The 13984-nt window shown below is 35.2% G+C and overlaps 1 long non-coding RNA gene across 2 annotated transcripts in view; it reads left to right on the top strand.

The window, feature by feature from the left end:
* Nucleotides 1–606: 606 nt before the first annotated feature.
* LOC140696029 (uncharacterized) overlaps nt 607–13984 on the top strand; it is a 30018-nt gene continuing 16640 nt past the window's right edge. For both annotated transcript variants that reach the window (XR_012071956.1, XR_012071957.1), the window contains exons 1-2: nt 607–748; nt 9947–10036. This is a non-coding gene — a long non-coding RNA (uncharacterized lncRNA). The remainder of the gene's footprint in view (nt 749–9946; nt 10037–13984) is intronic.

Genomic DNA, 13984 nt, shown 5'->3' on the forward strand with positions numbered 1-13984 from the left:
TATTTCCAGATGATGGACATTATTCTTATTCTTCTTACTTTCCAAAATTCAATTTAAAAAAATTAAAAGCAAAAAGAAAAGCAATGATGAAAAAACCATTAATTCCAGCAGTATATTGCTCCTCCTTTTCATGTTGGTATTTTCAACTATTATCATTCTGGAACAGATGGATCTCTATAGTATCTATGTTATGCTGTTATGCAGTTAATGCTGTCCTGTAACTATTTATGTTTAACTTTTTTCAAGTTCATTTAGTATTTATCTGGAAATGTTCCTGAACAAGACTGTTTTCATTAAATAGCCACAAGATGGGAAGAGGCACTTAGAACATACTGCAAAATTGCCCTCAGTTTAACCCTCAACTGTGCATGCATACATATCCTTATGTAAGTTTGGACAGTACTTTATAGGCTGTTAAAAGTAAGACATCGCTAAAGTGCATACCATTTAAATCAAGGATAGAGAGTAGGTTAAAAGTTCAGAACTAAGAACAAAAGGACTAGAACTCAGTAACAAAGCTGTATTCTAACCAGAGTATTTAAAGGCACTTGCTTTTTCAGGTTGGTTTCAGCTTCAAATATTTTCTTTATGGGCTCTTGAGTTAAGTCATATTTATCAGATGATGCATGCTACTTTTGGTTTGGAAACGATTTTTGATATCTAAATATCAAACAGAGCACATCTACTCTTTTCTGAGTGGTTTGGTTTCTGTGGCTGTTGCCGTCTGGATATTGGACTAGATCCAAAGGTGAGAAGAGTAAAGGCTTTTTTCCAAGAACATCTCAAAGTCTCAGCTGAAACATGTTACCTGTGGTAATAACTTTTTCTGCCTATCTCCTGTTTTGCCGGCATTTGCTATGTCACCCATATTATGAAGGCCACACTGGAAGTGCTACAATTGTGTTTCAAAGAGAATAATAATTTTAATCTTCTTTTGAAGTTCTCATATAGCAATATACAAAGGCTAGCATGGATGTTGATGGGTAATGATACTCTTTTTCGATATAAAAAATTTTGAAGTAAATATCAGGCCTGATAGATCCTGAAGCAGGATCAAAGAAACCTGTGTGACCAGACATCATTGCTATACAAATTCTCTACAGAAACAGCAGAGGAATATTTATGTAAATTACTCCCATATATTTGTTCATTAGAATAGATTTTTTCATTGGACATTTTTTCTATACTATGTCTCTAAGTAGACGGTACACTAGTCTTTTAGATAAGTCATTTATTTGGGGAGATCCTTATATTAAAGGATTATTAACAAACATGCAGATTTTGAGTTTTTCAATTTTAATTTAATGCATACAATTATGTACAGGTAATAGTTTTGTGACTCAGCATTGGGTGTCTTTCATTACTATTACTGCACATTCTGTTTTTGCTATTATCCTTGTTTCATCCAAAACTACAACCTGCAATATTTCTTGGTCTTAATACACTAAAGTGATATGATACCTTACTATTAGAAATAGTGACTCATTGTGGTGATGACTGGGGGCTGTGTGATAAGTGATAAGACAAATACAACTGACAGGCTGCCGTTACCACACCAATTATTAAGAATCTCTTCTTATAAGTAACAAGTGGCGTTAATGTTGTCATTCTTAGATCATTTTAAATGATAAATTTCCTCTCATTCAAATTAACACAAATATTTTGAAAAATCTAAGTTTCTACAATGGTTTTTCCCAACATTTAAAAAAATGATACAGGAGAAATAAGAACTATATCAGTTCATGATCAGTTTCTTAAATTGTGACTGCTGCATTGATTTACCTCCGCTTTTGTGAGACCAGTACCTCAGTGAAGGAACAATTTATTATGATAGCCTTAATCAAACCATAGTAATTTCTTAGAGTCTGTGGTGAATTTCTTCATTTATAAGGCAATTTAGCAAAGTCAAGATTGTCCCAGACTTTCCATGGAATGTAGTTATCATTCCATGGACCTAAATGCAATGCTTTCCATAATCAAATACATTTGAGAAATATTATACATGAAACTCTCCTTCTGGGGATTCATATTCAACATTGACATACTAAAAGCTCATTAATTTGACCCCATAATTCCATTTTTAAAATGTATTATCTAGTAGCAACTTATAGCACTCATGGTAAAACAGCAAATGGACTCAATGTGATAAGTGACATTGAAACATTTTTGATATGGCAGAGGTAAATTCTAGCAAATGATCAAGAAACAAAGAAAACTCACAAATAAATAATCCCAGAATTTAAAAAAGAGAAATAGCTATAGTTACAATATAGATGATCAAAAGAGAACACTATAAATGATTTTATTTCAAACTTAAAAGCCGAGATGAATTTTCTAAAATTTTCTGAAATTGCTTTATAGAAATACTATCAAGAAATCACTCATGAAAAAAATCAATTATCATTATTGAGACTGAAATCAGTAATCAGAAATTTTACACCAAACCATTTCTGTACCAATTGATTATACATTCCTCTCCTAAAAATTTGTTCTAAAAGTTTTTAGTAATGCCTGTCTAAATCTTCCTTCAACAGAAAATCTCAATCTTATAAAAATGTATTAGACATAGAAAATTAGAGAAAGCTATCTATCTGTCCTGTTCCATGAGGCCAATAGAACTGTATTAAAAAAAAAGACAAATCAATATACCAAAAATAAAGTAAAATTTAAAACAATATTAAACAAACAAATTCCTAGAGACTGATCTCAATTATAAACAAAAAATTTAATTAAAATATTAACAAACAGAATTTAGCAGTGTATTAAATACCTACATTACCAACCATAGTTTTTTTCTTAGTTATGAAAACATAACTTAAAAATATATTAATATATATTAAAAGAAAATTTTCATATATTTATCATAATAAATGAATAAATGACATTCAATACAATTCAGCATTCATGCTTGATTAAAAAAACTCTAAGAAAACTTAAAATAGAAAAGAATTTAACTTAATAAATAATATTTACAAAAAACTTACATCAAACACTACACTTAATGTTGAAACTCTAGATGTCCAAAATGTGGGTGTTGACTATTGAATATTTTATTCAATATTTCATAGTAGGTCCTGGGCAATTCAGTAAGATAAAGCAAGGAAGTAGAATGTATGAGAATTAGAATTAACTTTATATCCACATGATCCTAAACTACAATGGAAGAACAAAGGAACAAAAACAAACAGACAAGGCTAAGATAATTCTGAGAAACAAGGTTGGGGAGACTTTTTGTGCCATGTATTACGGTTTATGAAGGCTCTAGTAATGAAGATAGTGTGGTTTTGGAACATGAATAGTGGACCAATAGAACTGAGTAAAGAGCTCTGACACAAAACTATAGGAAAACCTAACATAAGACAGAGATGGTATCACAGATCAGAAAGTAATATATAATGTGAAATTGACTATCTTCATGAAAATATAAAATATGATCAGATGGCTATTTCTCAATAAAATCGAGTTTCAGGTGCATTAAACATCTAAATGTAAAAATGAACACTTTAAACTTTTAAAAAAATGAGAAGATAACTTTTTTTTCTGATCACAGGTTAGGGAAAAAAAATTCTTGAAGTCATTAAAACAGAATCATAATAAAAAATAAAAAGCTGCTAAAGTTTATGACATCAGAATTTCTGTTCAAAGTCTCTATCAGTTTAAAAGACAAAAAACAGACCTACAGGAGATAATTGATATAGATTAAAATTCAGATTTAACAGCTCCTATTAATAATTATAAAAACATCAAACACTAATGGAAAGGAAGAAAAAGGATATAAACAGCTACTTCACAGAAGAAGAAATCAGAATTAATAATAAACTTAAGAAAAGATGCTTAACCTAGTAAACAGTCAAATGTTGAAAAATCAAAAGAAGATACCATCTTACATATATCATGTTAGCAAAAATTAAAAAGTCTGCTAATGTCAAGAATTGATGAGGATATAAAAGAATACAAACAGTCTGAAGAACAATTTTTCTTTAGATTGTTACAACCCAGCAATGCTGGATCATACATGTTCACAAGGAGATATACACAACAATATTAACTGTAGTGTTGTGTTAAATAGAAAACCTCAAGAACAACCTAACTGAAATATAAAAATGAATATATGTATGTATATGCAAGACTGGGATATTGTAATGTACACCAGAAACTGATACATTATAATTGACTGTAATTCAGTAAAAGAAAAAAGAACAACCTAACTGCCCATTCAAAGGAAAAATGAATAAACTAGGGTATATTCATACAGTAGAATATTATACACAACAGTTAAAATGAAAGAATCACAGCTGTGAGATTAAATATCAAAATATAATGCACAGCAACAGAAGCAAGCTGCAGAAGGACAAAAACAGTATGATATTCTTTGCATACTTTATGAAACTTTTAAGCAGTATATTGTTTAGATACATACATGCTATGTTCTAAAAGCATGGATGGGAAAGATAGAAACTTCCAAATAGAAATAACTTCTGGATAGCAGGGAGGTAAATGGGACTGGGGAGGAGTACACAGGTGGATTCAACTATATCTGTAATGTTTTACTGCTTAAAAATATGTCAAGCAAATATAGCAACATTTAAAAATGTGATGGGGAAAAAAATAAAATAAAAATGTGATGGGGCTGAGCAGTGAGTAGTACCTGGGTGTGTGTTATGCTGTCCTTTATAATTTTTTAATGTTTTTAATATTTTGAAATAGTTTAGTAAGAAACAACGGTGCAGTGAGCTTAGGGAACTTCAATATAACTAAAAACAATAGCATACGACTATCCTAACTTGTAATGATTTATCTGGATCTCCAGGCTAAGGAATCACTGCATTAACTTTGTCCCAGCTCTAACTGGGACAAAACACCTCCTTCTTTTCTCCCAGCATCCATCTTTGTCTTCCAACCTGGATCGCTTACTGGGTGTTCCTTTTGTTTCCCTCCTCAACTCTACAGCCACACCCTGGTACAAAGCTTTCAGACCCCAGGAGCTGATTCTTAATTCAGATGTTGTGTACTGAATCATTCCCTTGACAGAGTGATCCTTACCCACCTGCTTAGACTCTTCCTTGAATATGCATATACTGTGGTATAATCATACTATGAACTATGTCACAGCAGTTAAAATAAATGAACTACTGCCACATTTCTCAACATGGATATATAAAGACATAATGGGAAGCAAAAGAAGCAAGTGCTCCTCACAAGAGTCATTAATTTTGCCCTCCTGGGGCTTGGAGTCTGCTCACAGCCTGGTGTCAGCTGGAAGTGAGCACTGCCATTGCGTGGCTGCAGCAGTTCAAGATTCTAAAACATGGAAAAAGCTTCTGCTCTAACGTTTATTGAAAAAACATAAGTAGAATACAAAATTATACCTCTGCTAGGTTTTAACATTGTAAAAATTATACATATAGGCCAGGACTGGAAGAGAATAGAGAAATGAAAATAGATTTTTTTTTAAAAAGTCAGGATTGTGGGTAATTTTCTTCCCTTTCTTTTGCATTCCATCAATATTGTTATATGTTTTTGTAACAAGTTGTTAAAAAGCATAGGTTGTAGGACAGAGAGAATCAATCTGTAATCTTTCTGGTAATGAACAGCGAGTTTTCTCAGAGTTGATAATGGGCTTCAATTCTGTTCTCAGAAGCACAGTTTATCTACAATTCCAGGACAGCCATTTTCCACTGATCACATGCTCTGGGATAAGACTGACAAGGCATCACTGTATTATACGGCTGTCTGAAATTTTAATTACAATTTGCTTTTCAAAGACTTTTACAGATTAATTACTTTATTTGCACAGTAGAAATGGGGACCAAAGATTACAAATATTTCAAAAGCAGTTGGTGGAGTTGATGTGAACAAACTGCATGAACACAGCTATTTAAATTTAAGATCCCACTTGGTGGAATGACTATAGGTCAGTAAATGCCACACTAGGAAGTGGCAGGAGTACAACATTTGGTCAGAATGATAGGCTTTGGTGGTCAGGAGTCCTTGGTTCCAGTGGTAGCTCTGCTACTGGGTAGTCTTGAACACCATGTCTGGCTCATGTAAGTTTCAGTTTCCTCTTTGGGGAAACAGGGATGATAATGTTCACCTGACAGAATGGATGTGAGCATGAATTGAGGTAGTGGATATACAACAGCTAGCAAGGGACCTGGTCCATAGCAGATGCTCAGTAAACAGCTGCTTTATTTTTCACTCAGCTCATTTTCCCTGAGCTCTATTATATGTGGCACTTAACTAAGTAATACAGGTGGACCAATTCTGAGCAAGACTATATAGGTGAGTAAGCAATTTATGTGAACTGTAATTGCCAAGGATGTTGTGGGTCCGGAGAATGCTATGATTTGAACAGTAATCACACCTATGGATTTATAGCACAGTCCAACTCTTCTTTCCAGGGATCTCTCCACCCAGGACAAATCCATAGATATGTGCCCACATTACATAGAGCTGAATACACATTTCTCAGCCGGCAGATCCAACACTACCTTGTGAGTAACAGTGCTTCAGAACCCACATGCTGGGGTTGGTAAATCATTCCTAAACTGGCAGTTTGCCAAACATTATTATTAACAGTAAAAGAATAAAATGAAAGCAAAACAAAAACAAAAGAAAAGGGAAGGGAAGGAAAGGAAAGCAAAATTTGTTGCAAAGTCCAGTCCATTGTTACAAAGCAGAATCTGTAGGACTGTGACACAGGATCACTGGAATACGGGACTGGCAACAGAAGAAAACTCCTATTGCCCCTGCCACAAACATCTAGAGAACCACTGGTTTATCTCCCTCACCTTCTTTTTTCTAGAGTCCATATTGTTATCTATAAGTACTGCTCAATGGTCAAGGGAGTAAAGGTGAGGTGAGGAAGAAGGCTGGACCAATGCTGTCAACTTGAACTTAGGGAAAAACTCTGAAACCAGCTGTTTTCATAGATGCATCTCCCATAAAATCTCAGAGAGACTTCACTTTGCCCTTGGGAATATTCCAAACCATATCCTATTGGCATCTTTTCTGATAGGATGCTGATCATCTAAAGACTCCATGTAAGAAACCTTCCCACCTCACTCCAGGTACTCAATTTTCTTGTTTCTGTCAAACCTTGCTCATTTTTACTTAAAAAAATACAACAGATCTCACACTAAAGTGTTTATCTTCCTCCAGAGTAATTTTCTTCCATTTACTTGAGGAATCGTGCCCAGAAAATATTTTGAGAATGAAATTATACCAAGAATGAAATAACTTACAGAGCCTAAATTTTTTGAGGCATGACTTCATAGTACTTATTTTAATAACTGCTGGTGTATGGGGTTGCTATAGATACTTGTTCTGTTGCATCATTGTGGGACATCTGACAAATATTTTACTGGCAGCTTGTAAAGGAAAGACAAGTGATAAAGACAAAGCCATGAAATATATATGGCAGAGTCTGTATGGAGATCCCAGCTCTTCTGAGCTCTCAGACTTACTTAGGCATGTCACTTTACACCCTTCCTATCACCCCCCCACGGTTTCTTGTCTGGCAAGCAGGGATAATAAATATTTTTCCAATTTATCTCCCATGGTTGTCATAAAAATAAAATTTAAAAAATCTATATGATGATGCTTTGAGAAAAATATAATTGTACACATAAAACATTGCCATTTTTTTTTCTGTCTTCAAGTTCCATTTGGGCACTTACTACATTGGAATTAAGTTACAGTTTTCCACAGCTGTCATCTACCACCTACCTCTGCAAAAACAAAACCATTTAGAGATTGTTATAGACTGAACTGTGCACCCACATTGCCCCAAATTTGTATGTTGACGCCTAACGCCCAACATGACTGTATTTAAAGACAGGGCCTTTAAGGAAGTAATTAAGGTTAAAAGGTAGTAAGAGTAACGCCCTAATCTGATAGGACTGGTGTCCTTACGAGAAGAAGAGAAGCCAAAGCTCCTTCTCCGTATGTACAGAGAGGAAAGGCCACATAAGGACACAGCAAGAAGACAGCTGTCTGCATGCCAAGAAGAGAGCTCTCCCTAGGAACTGTATCTGCCAGCACCTTGATCTTGGACTTCGAGCCTCCAGAACTGTGAGAAAATAGATGCACATTGTTGAAGCCACCCAGTCGGTGGCACCAGAAAAGAAGAATACTGTTTAGCCCCACTCAGGTCTCAGGATGCCACAATGCTAGCCTCAGGCCATCCATGCCCTGATACCTTAGAGAGCACTTAAAAAAGACTATATAGATCCATAACTCCCTCTTGCCTTAACCCTCTCCCTCCCAAAGGCCACCTTAGTATCTGAAGTTTTCACCTGTAGGCACACCGTCCAGCCACAGTTGGGAATCAAATAAAATAGAAACCTCAAGAACATCCTTGTATCTGTATTCACTGGCTCCATAAAGTAGCTTCCCAGTTGAGAAAGGTCCCCAAGGGCCTTGCTGGGGTGTCCTGACCTGCCACATGCAACCCAGGGCCCTGGAATATAGTTACATAATATTTGAGCTAAACTGCAAGGTAACTAGTCTTGTACCTCAGTTGTCCTTACATGATGGAAAATATTTCCCCAGCTGCATCTGGACTGTGAGCTCTTCATTGCGGTTGAGATTTAAAGTCACACTAATGTATAATGATAGAAGTCAAAGTTAAGGTTTAAATCTCATTTGATTTCTACATATTTATTAATTTGTTGCACCTTGTACAGCTGTATCCAACTATACTTCAGACTTTACTAAACTAATACGTTTAGTCTGCTGTAACTGCCTGCCACTTGGTCATCCTTCCAGACACTGTGGGCACGTCTTGGGTCAGAAATAAAATAATATCTTAAAAAAACCCTCTGCATTCTATATTTGTCTTTTCCTGTTTTTTTTTTTTTTTAAGGAGGGGAACACGATATAAATCCCCAGCAGGTGATTTTGCAAGTTTCGTGTAGCCTGTATTGTTATCCAGACTGAAGAAAACATCGTTCCATTTCACTGCCAACTCTCTGGCCATGCAACTGCCCTCAAATGGACTTTACTAAAAGAGCACTTCAAATCAGCAGCACAGAAAGGATGCCTTTCTGTGTCTGTCAGAGCCTTTTTCCCTTTCCCTTTTCAGCTGTGCTTTTCCACCTGCAGAAAACCCCACCTACTTTCTGAACCAAAGCAGGCAGTATGCAAAGAGTCCTGGCTTTACTAGCAGGAGGGGTCCGAAAATAGCTGTTTAGCCATAAATTCAGAATCTGGTATGCCTGGTGTGAGTGCTGGGTACCTGGGGCCTGACCAAATGGTAATCCTCTCCTTCCCTCTGTATTCTGGGCCTGGTCCACATGGCCTGGCCTTCTGCCTCAGCTTCCTGCTGGGACTTAAGCCCTTTGCCCAGTCACAACACTCTGGACTAAGGCCCTACACATTGCCTGGCTCCTCAAAGACGTTTCCCCTGGGGAGAAAAAACATGCTCTCTCTCCTTTCTTTCTCCTTCCTCACTACTGACAATCACTGTCTTCGCAACAACTGGCCCAGCTCGTGTCTGAATACAGATACCCAGAGGAATACCACTGTATTATAAAGATTCAGTATTTGGTGCCAGATTTGAATATATCCTGGTGAGGAAATGGTGGCTTGGCCAATCAGCCTCTTTTCATCTGACAACATGTGGGAAAGGAGTAGAGAACATTCTTACCCCAAAAAAACTCTGTATAATTCTAATCTGGTCTAAACTTTACACAGATAGGGAACCTAAGGCTCAAGAGAAAAGCTGAGGCGAGACTCTATAGATCATTCATTATTATTCATTAGTCTATTCAATAAATATTAATTGCATATCTAGAATGTGCAAAATACATACTGCTATGGTTGCTCTCTCATCTGAGGGATTTTCCTACTTTACCATAAGTCCAGCTACTCCTCTATAACAAATCTTTGCATATTGAAAAATGAAATGGTCATGACACTGAGTTCTCCCTCTATTAAACCACAGGCTCTACATGTAGACAGCAGAGGAGGAACAGGGAGACTACCCCTTTCTTCTTCCATCTACAGGAGCCACTTCTGGTACATGATTAAAGAGGTGAGCCCTTTTCCCAGACTTCTTTTGGATAGTTTCTACACTCCACAGTTTGTGGATTTCTCAATAGGCAAGGGATGGGGGGCAAACACATAACAAAAGACAGAAAAAGTCCCTGAGAAAAAACTACGCTATATCATGAAAATTTGGGGGGGAAAATCCCTTGAATTTTAGATAGTGAAATCTTTGATGACAATATTTTAAAAGTTCTGATAGTGTCCAGGATCCTAAGAAGGGACCCTCTGGCAGTTCTTTAATCTAGAATTTTCTTGTTAATCCACATGTCATAGACTTGGCAGATTATTCCATAGAGCCTTAAGACAATAATCCTCAAATGATGTTGTGAAATATTATGTCATCATGAGAAAATGGGGTCTGGCAGAATGTAATTTACTCAGACAGCACTTATACTTTATTATAATAAAATAGCCTCTTTACTCTTTGGTGTATATTTGTCCAGTTCTCACACTGCAGGTCCTCAGAGGCCCCTTTTATTTGTGAAGTGATTACTACAAAATGGAGGCAGAGAGTCCAGAGGCCTCACTCAGCCTCCTCTGTGATGATTATAACTATTTTCTCACCTATTTCTAGTCTCTACGCAGGCATTATATATATTACTTTTTCTGTATTATTTAAACTTCACTACAATGACCACTTATTAGAAGTAACAATAAAGTTACTTCCATTAAAAAAATCATAAATATACATATACATACATACAATATATAAGTATATATATGTGTATATGTGCATATGTAGAAATATATAGACACAGGTATATATGTATATTTATTTACCTTTGAGGATTTAAAAGGTAAATAAATATTTCCATTCACTTTTGTATTAAGTTTAGACTATGAAAATTTTAATAATAATAAATATTTTGAGCATATTGATGCTAGATACCTTGTTAATTGCTTAATCGCAATAACACTCTAAGGCAGGTTATTTTATTATTCCCATTTTAAATATTAGGACATTAAAGCTAAGAAAATTAAAATAACATATCTGAGCTAATGCAATTAGTAAGTGTCAGGGCCCAAGAATTAATGAAACTCAGGCCTTTCTAATTCCAGAGCCCAGGTTCTTAATCATTGAGCTACACTTTCTTTCTTGGATGGAGATGTGGGTAGGAAGAGAAGAGCAGATTTGTTCTCTGAGGGTATATTAGAAAGCAATCAGAACTTATCCTTGTTGAACAGGACCTCCTTTTCTTCAATCCCCACCAACAAATGGCCTTTGGATTTGAGGGACCTATCCAGCTCACTTGTATGAAAGTAGCCCATTCTTACAGTGAGTTGGTGCTTTTTTTAGCTTGGAGAAGGGGTTGTTGCATGGGGAAGTTCTCTGCTTGTTTTGAAAAGTACCATACATAATAAGATAAAAGGTGACTGTGACGATGATCTTGTTGGAATGATACAAAAGGATCTATGTCCGGGCCAATCAGATGTTCATTCAATATGTACCGGAGAATGGCCTGAAAATAGCAATAGAGAGACCTAGACCTTGTCAACCTCTAAAAAGATTTCTAACTAATAATTTTAAGAATTAAACCAAGCCAGATCTTGTCATTTGCAAAACAGCAGTACTCTAACTTTAATAATTTTAAGTGCCAGGTACAGTTGAATGAATGAATGAAAGAAAATGAATAAATGAGCAAATTCTGCATTATCAGACTTTCTACTTGACTTTCTATATACAGCCTCAGTCACCATTCTGATAGCCAGGTTCTTGTCTGTTCCCAGAGTCAGCATTTTTTCCTTTTACTCCAGTTTTACATAACAGTAAAAATGCAGGGAGGTAGAAGAAAGCATACAGTAGATGATCTTCACTCTCGCTGTACCCTAAGCAAGTAAAATATACTTGAATAATTAACAAAATTTGGAATTAAAAATAAAGGAAGGAGTTAATATGATTGACAGAACTCTCCCTTACATATAATAAAAAACCAAGCAACTTAGAGCAGCTACATTGCAAACAACCTTCCTCCGTAGAGTCTAACATGTTCTACACTTTGCTCAAACAAGTTCTTTATTTTTAGGCACACGAATTCTCAGGCTTTATAATTATTTTCAGACATGAAGTCTTACTGAATAATCTGCCTGAAGAAGAAAATTCTGGAAGATATAAAAAGGATCCTAAACTATCACCCTTCATGAAATTTTAAATTTTCCTCTGGATGTTTTCTAAACTATATTTCACAAAGATAAGAAAAAATGAGAAAAATGGAACATCTGCTCAGGCAAACTTCAGGCAGAAAAAGATGAACTCTTGGATTAAGCCAATTGTCCACAGGCGGTTTCTCTTGGCTTTTTTTTTTTTTTAATAAGGATTTAGAAAGTGTTTTCTTATTCTCATCAAGTGATTCTGGCACCTCTGATTTGCATTACTTTTGGAAAGAGCAAAGTTCGTTAACTAAAATCATAAACCTAGATGAGATGGGTTAGGTTTCCACTCTGCTAACAGCACTAATACTATATGCATTTTAGACTATATAATAGTGCAAAAGTAACTATTCTACCCTCTTCGAAATATTCTCAATTGCTTTCTTATGGGGAGCTCAAATAAAAATTTTTGTTTTTTATTTTCTAAATGAGAAAGAAGCGTTCATGCCAATAAGAAAAGTAATCATGTTTCTGGACATGTAAACGTGAAATCTACAAAACAAATGTTCTGATAAAATATGTCTTTTTGGCACTAACTTATTTGGCAATCAAAAGTGCTTTCCTGAGGAACAAAAAGGTTTTGTGCTAGGAACTATCTGTATCCTAAAACCGACTGATTATAGAAACTGAGTAAATTGTAAAGCCAAGAATGAGAGTTTATTTCTCTATCTAAATCAGAAGATATATAGACTTAAATTCCCTCATTGAAGTTGTCTTTGTGTGTGTAGTTACATTACCACTAATTATTGACTCCTTTGTCAGTAATGAACACTCACAAATCAGTCAGGTTTCTACTGGATCTAGAACACTGACATTTTAACCAGAAGAAGGAAAGCATGGTCAAATCAATTTCATTGTCTTTATGTAACTGAGTCTTCAGATTTTAGTGAATTTGCCAGGCCTGGTCCAAAAATATTTGACAACCAAATCTCCTAAAATAAAAAAAAAACCAACAACCTTTTTGTCTTCACTCAATCCAGAAGAAAAGGAAAATTCCAGGAATGACAACCTGGAGATAAAAAGAAAGGGGGCATTTGAAAATTCACTGAGGCAAATAATGAAAGTAACACTTCAGGAGTCCTAGACTTGTAGTGGAGCTTGTCGTTTAAATGTATGATCATTCTCCCAAGCTTCAGTGTCTTTATTTGAAAAGTAGGTCTATAATGCTTCTCCTATGATATCTCACTGGATTGTTACATTGCAGGAGTAATTTTGGGAGACTTTGTTTTGTAAATATTTAAGTACTAACCTATTTTATTATTGATATCATCACTCTTTTTAGATTATTTTTGTTGGAGAGTGTACTTAATATTGTTGTTATTTCTAAAGACAGCCTCCCAGGAGAATCATCTCCATTTTCACTGGGACCCCAAAAACAACAGTTAGTGCTATTCAAGTAATCTTTGTAAGATACAAGCAGGTCAGCATAAAATAATAGGTAATCAATAGTCCATATTCTTTGATCCTAACAAAATGAATGACCAAAGCATTCTAAACAGTCAATGAATATGACCCTTTTTTAAAGATATCAACTATTTTATTACTTTTCTCTGAGTGTCTGCACAAGTCAAGGAGGGGCAAGGGCAGGCATGTCAACAAATCTAACCAATAAGGCATTTTCAGGTTAAATCATTCAAAGAAAATTGTTATAATGCTAGGAGATTCAAGCATACTTAAAAAGATTATATATCTAACTATCTGTTACTGTAGTTCTATATAATGGTAATAATTTAGGAAGGTAAAAGAAAGTAGATGGACGGATGGATGGACAGATGGACAGACAGAA

The sequence above is a fragment of the Vicugna pacos genome, chromosome 4, assembly GCF_048564905.1.
Source record: "Vicugna pacos chromosome 4, VicPac4, whole genome shotgun sequence".
Taxonomy (NCBI): Eukaryota; Metazoa; Chordata; class Mammalia; order Artiodactyla; family Camelidae; genus Vicugna; species Vicugna pacos.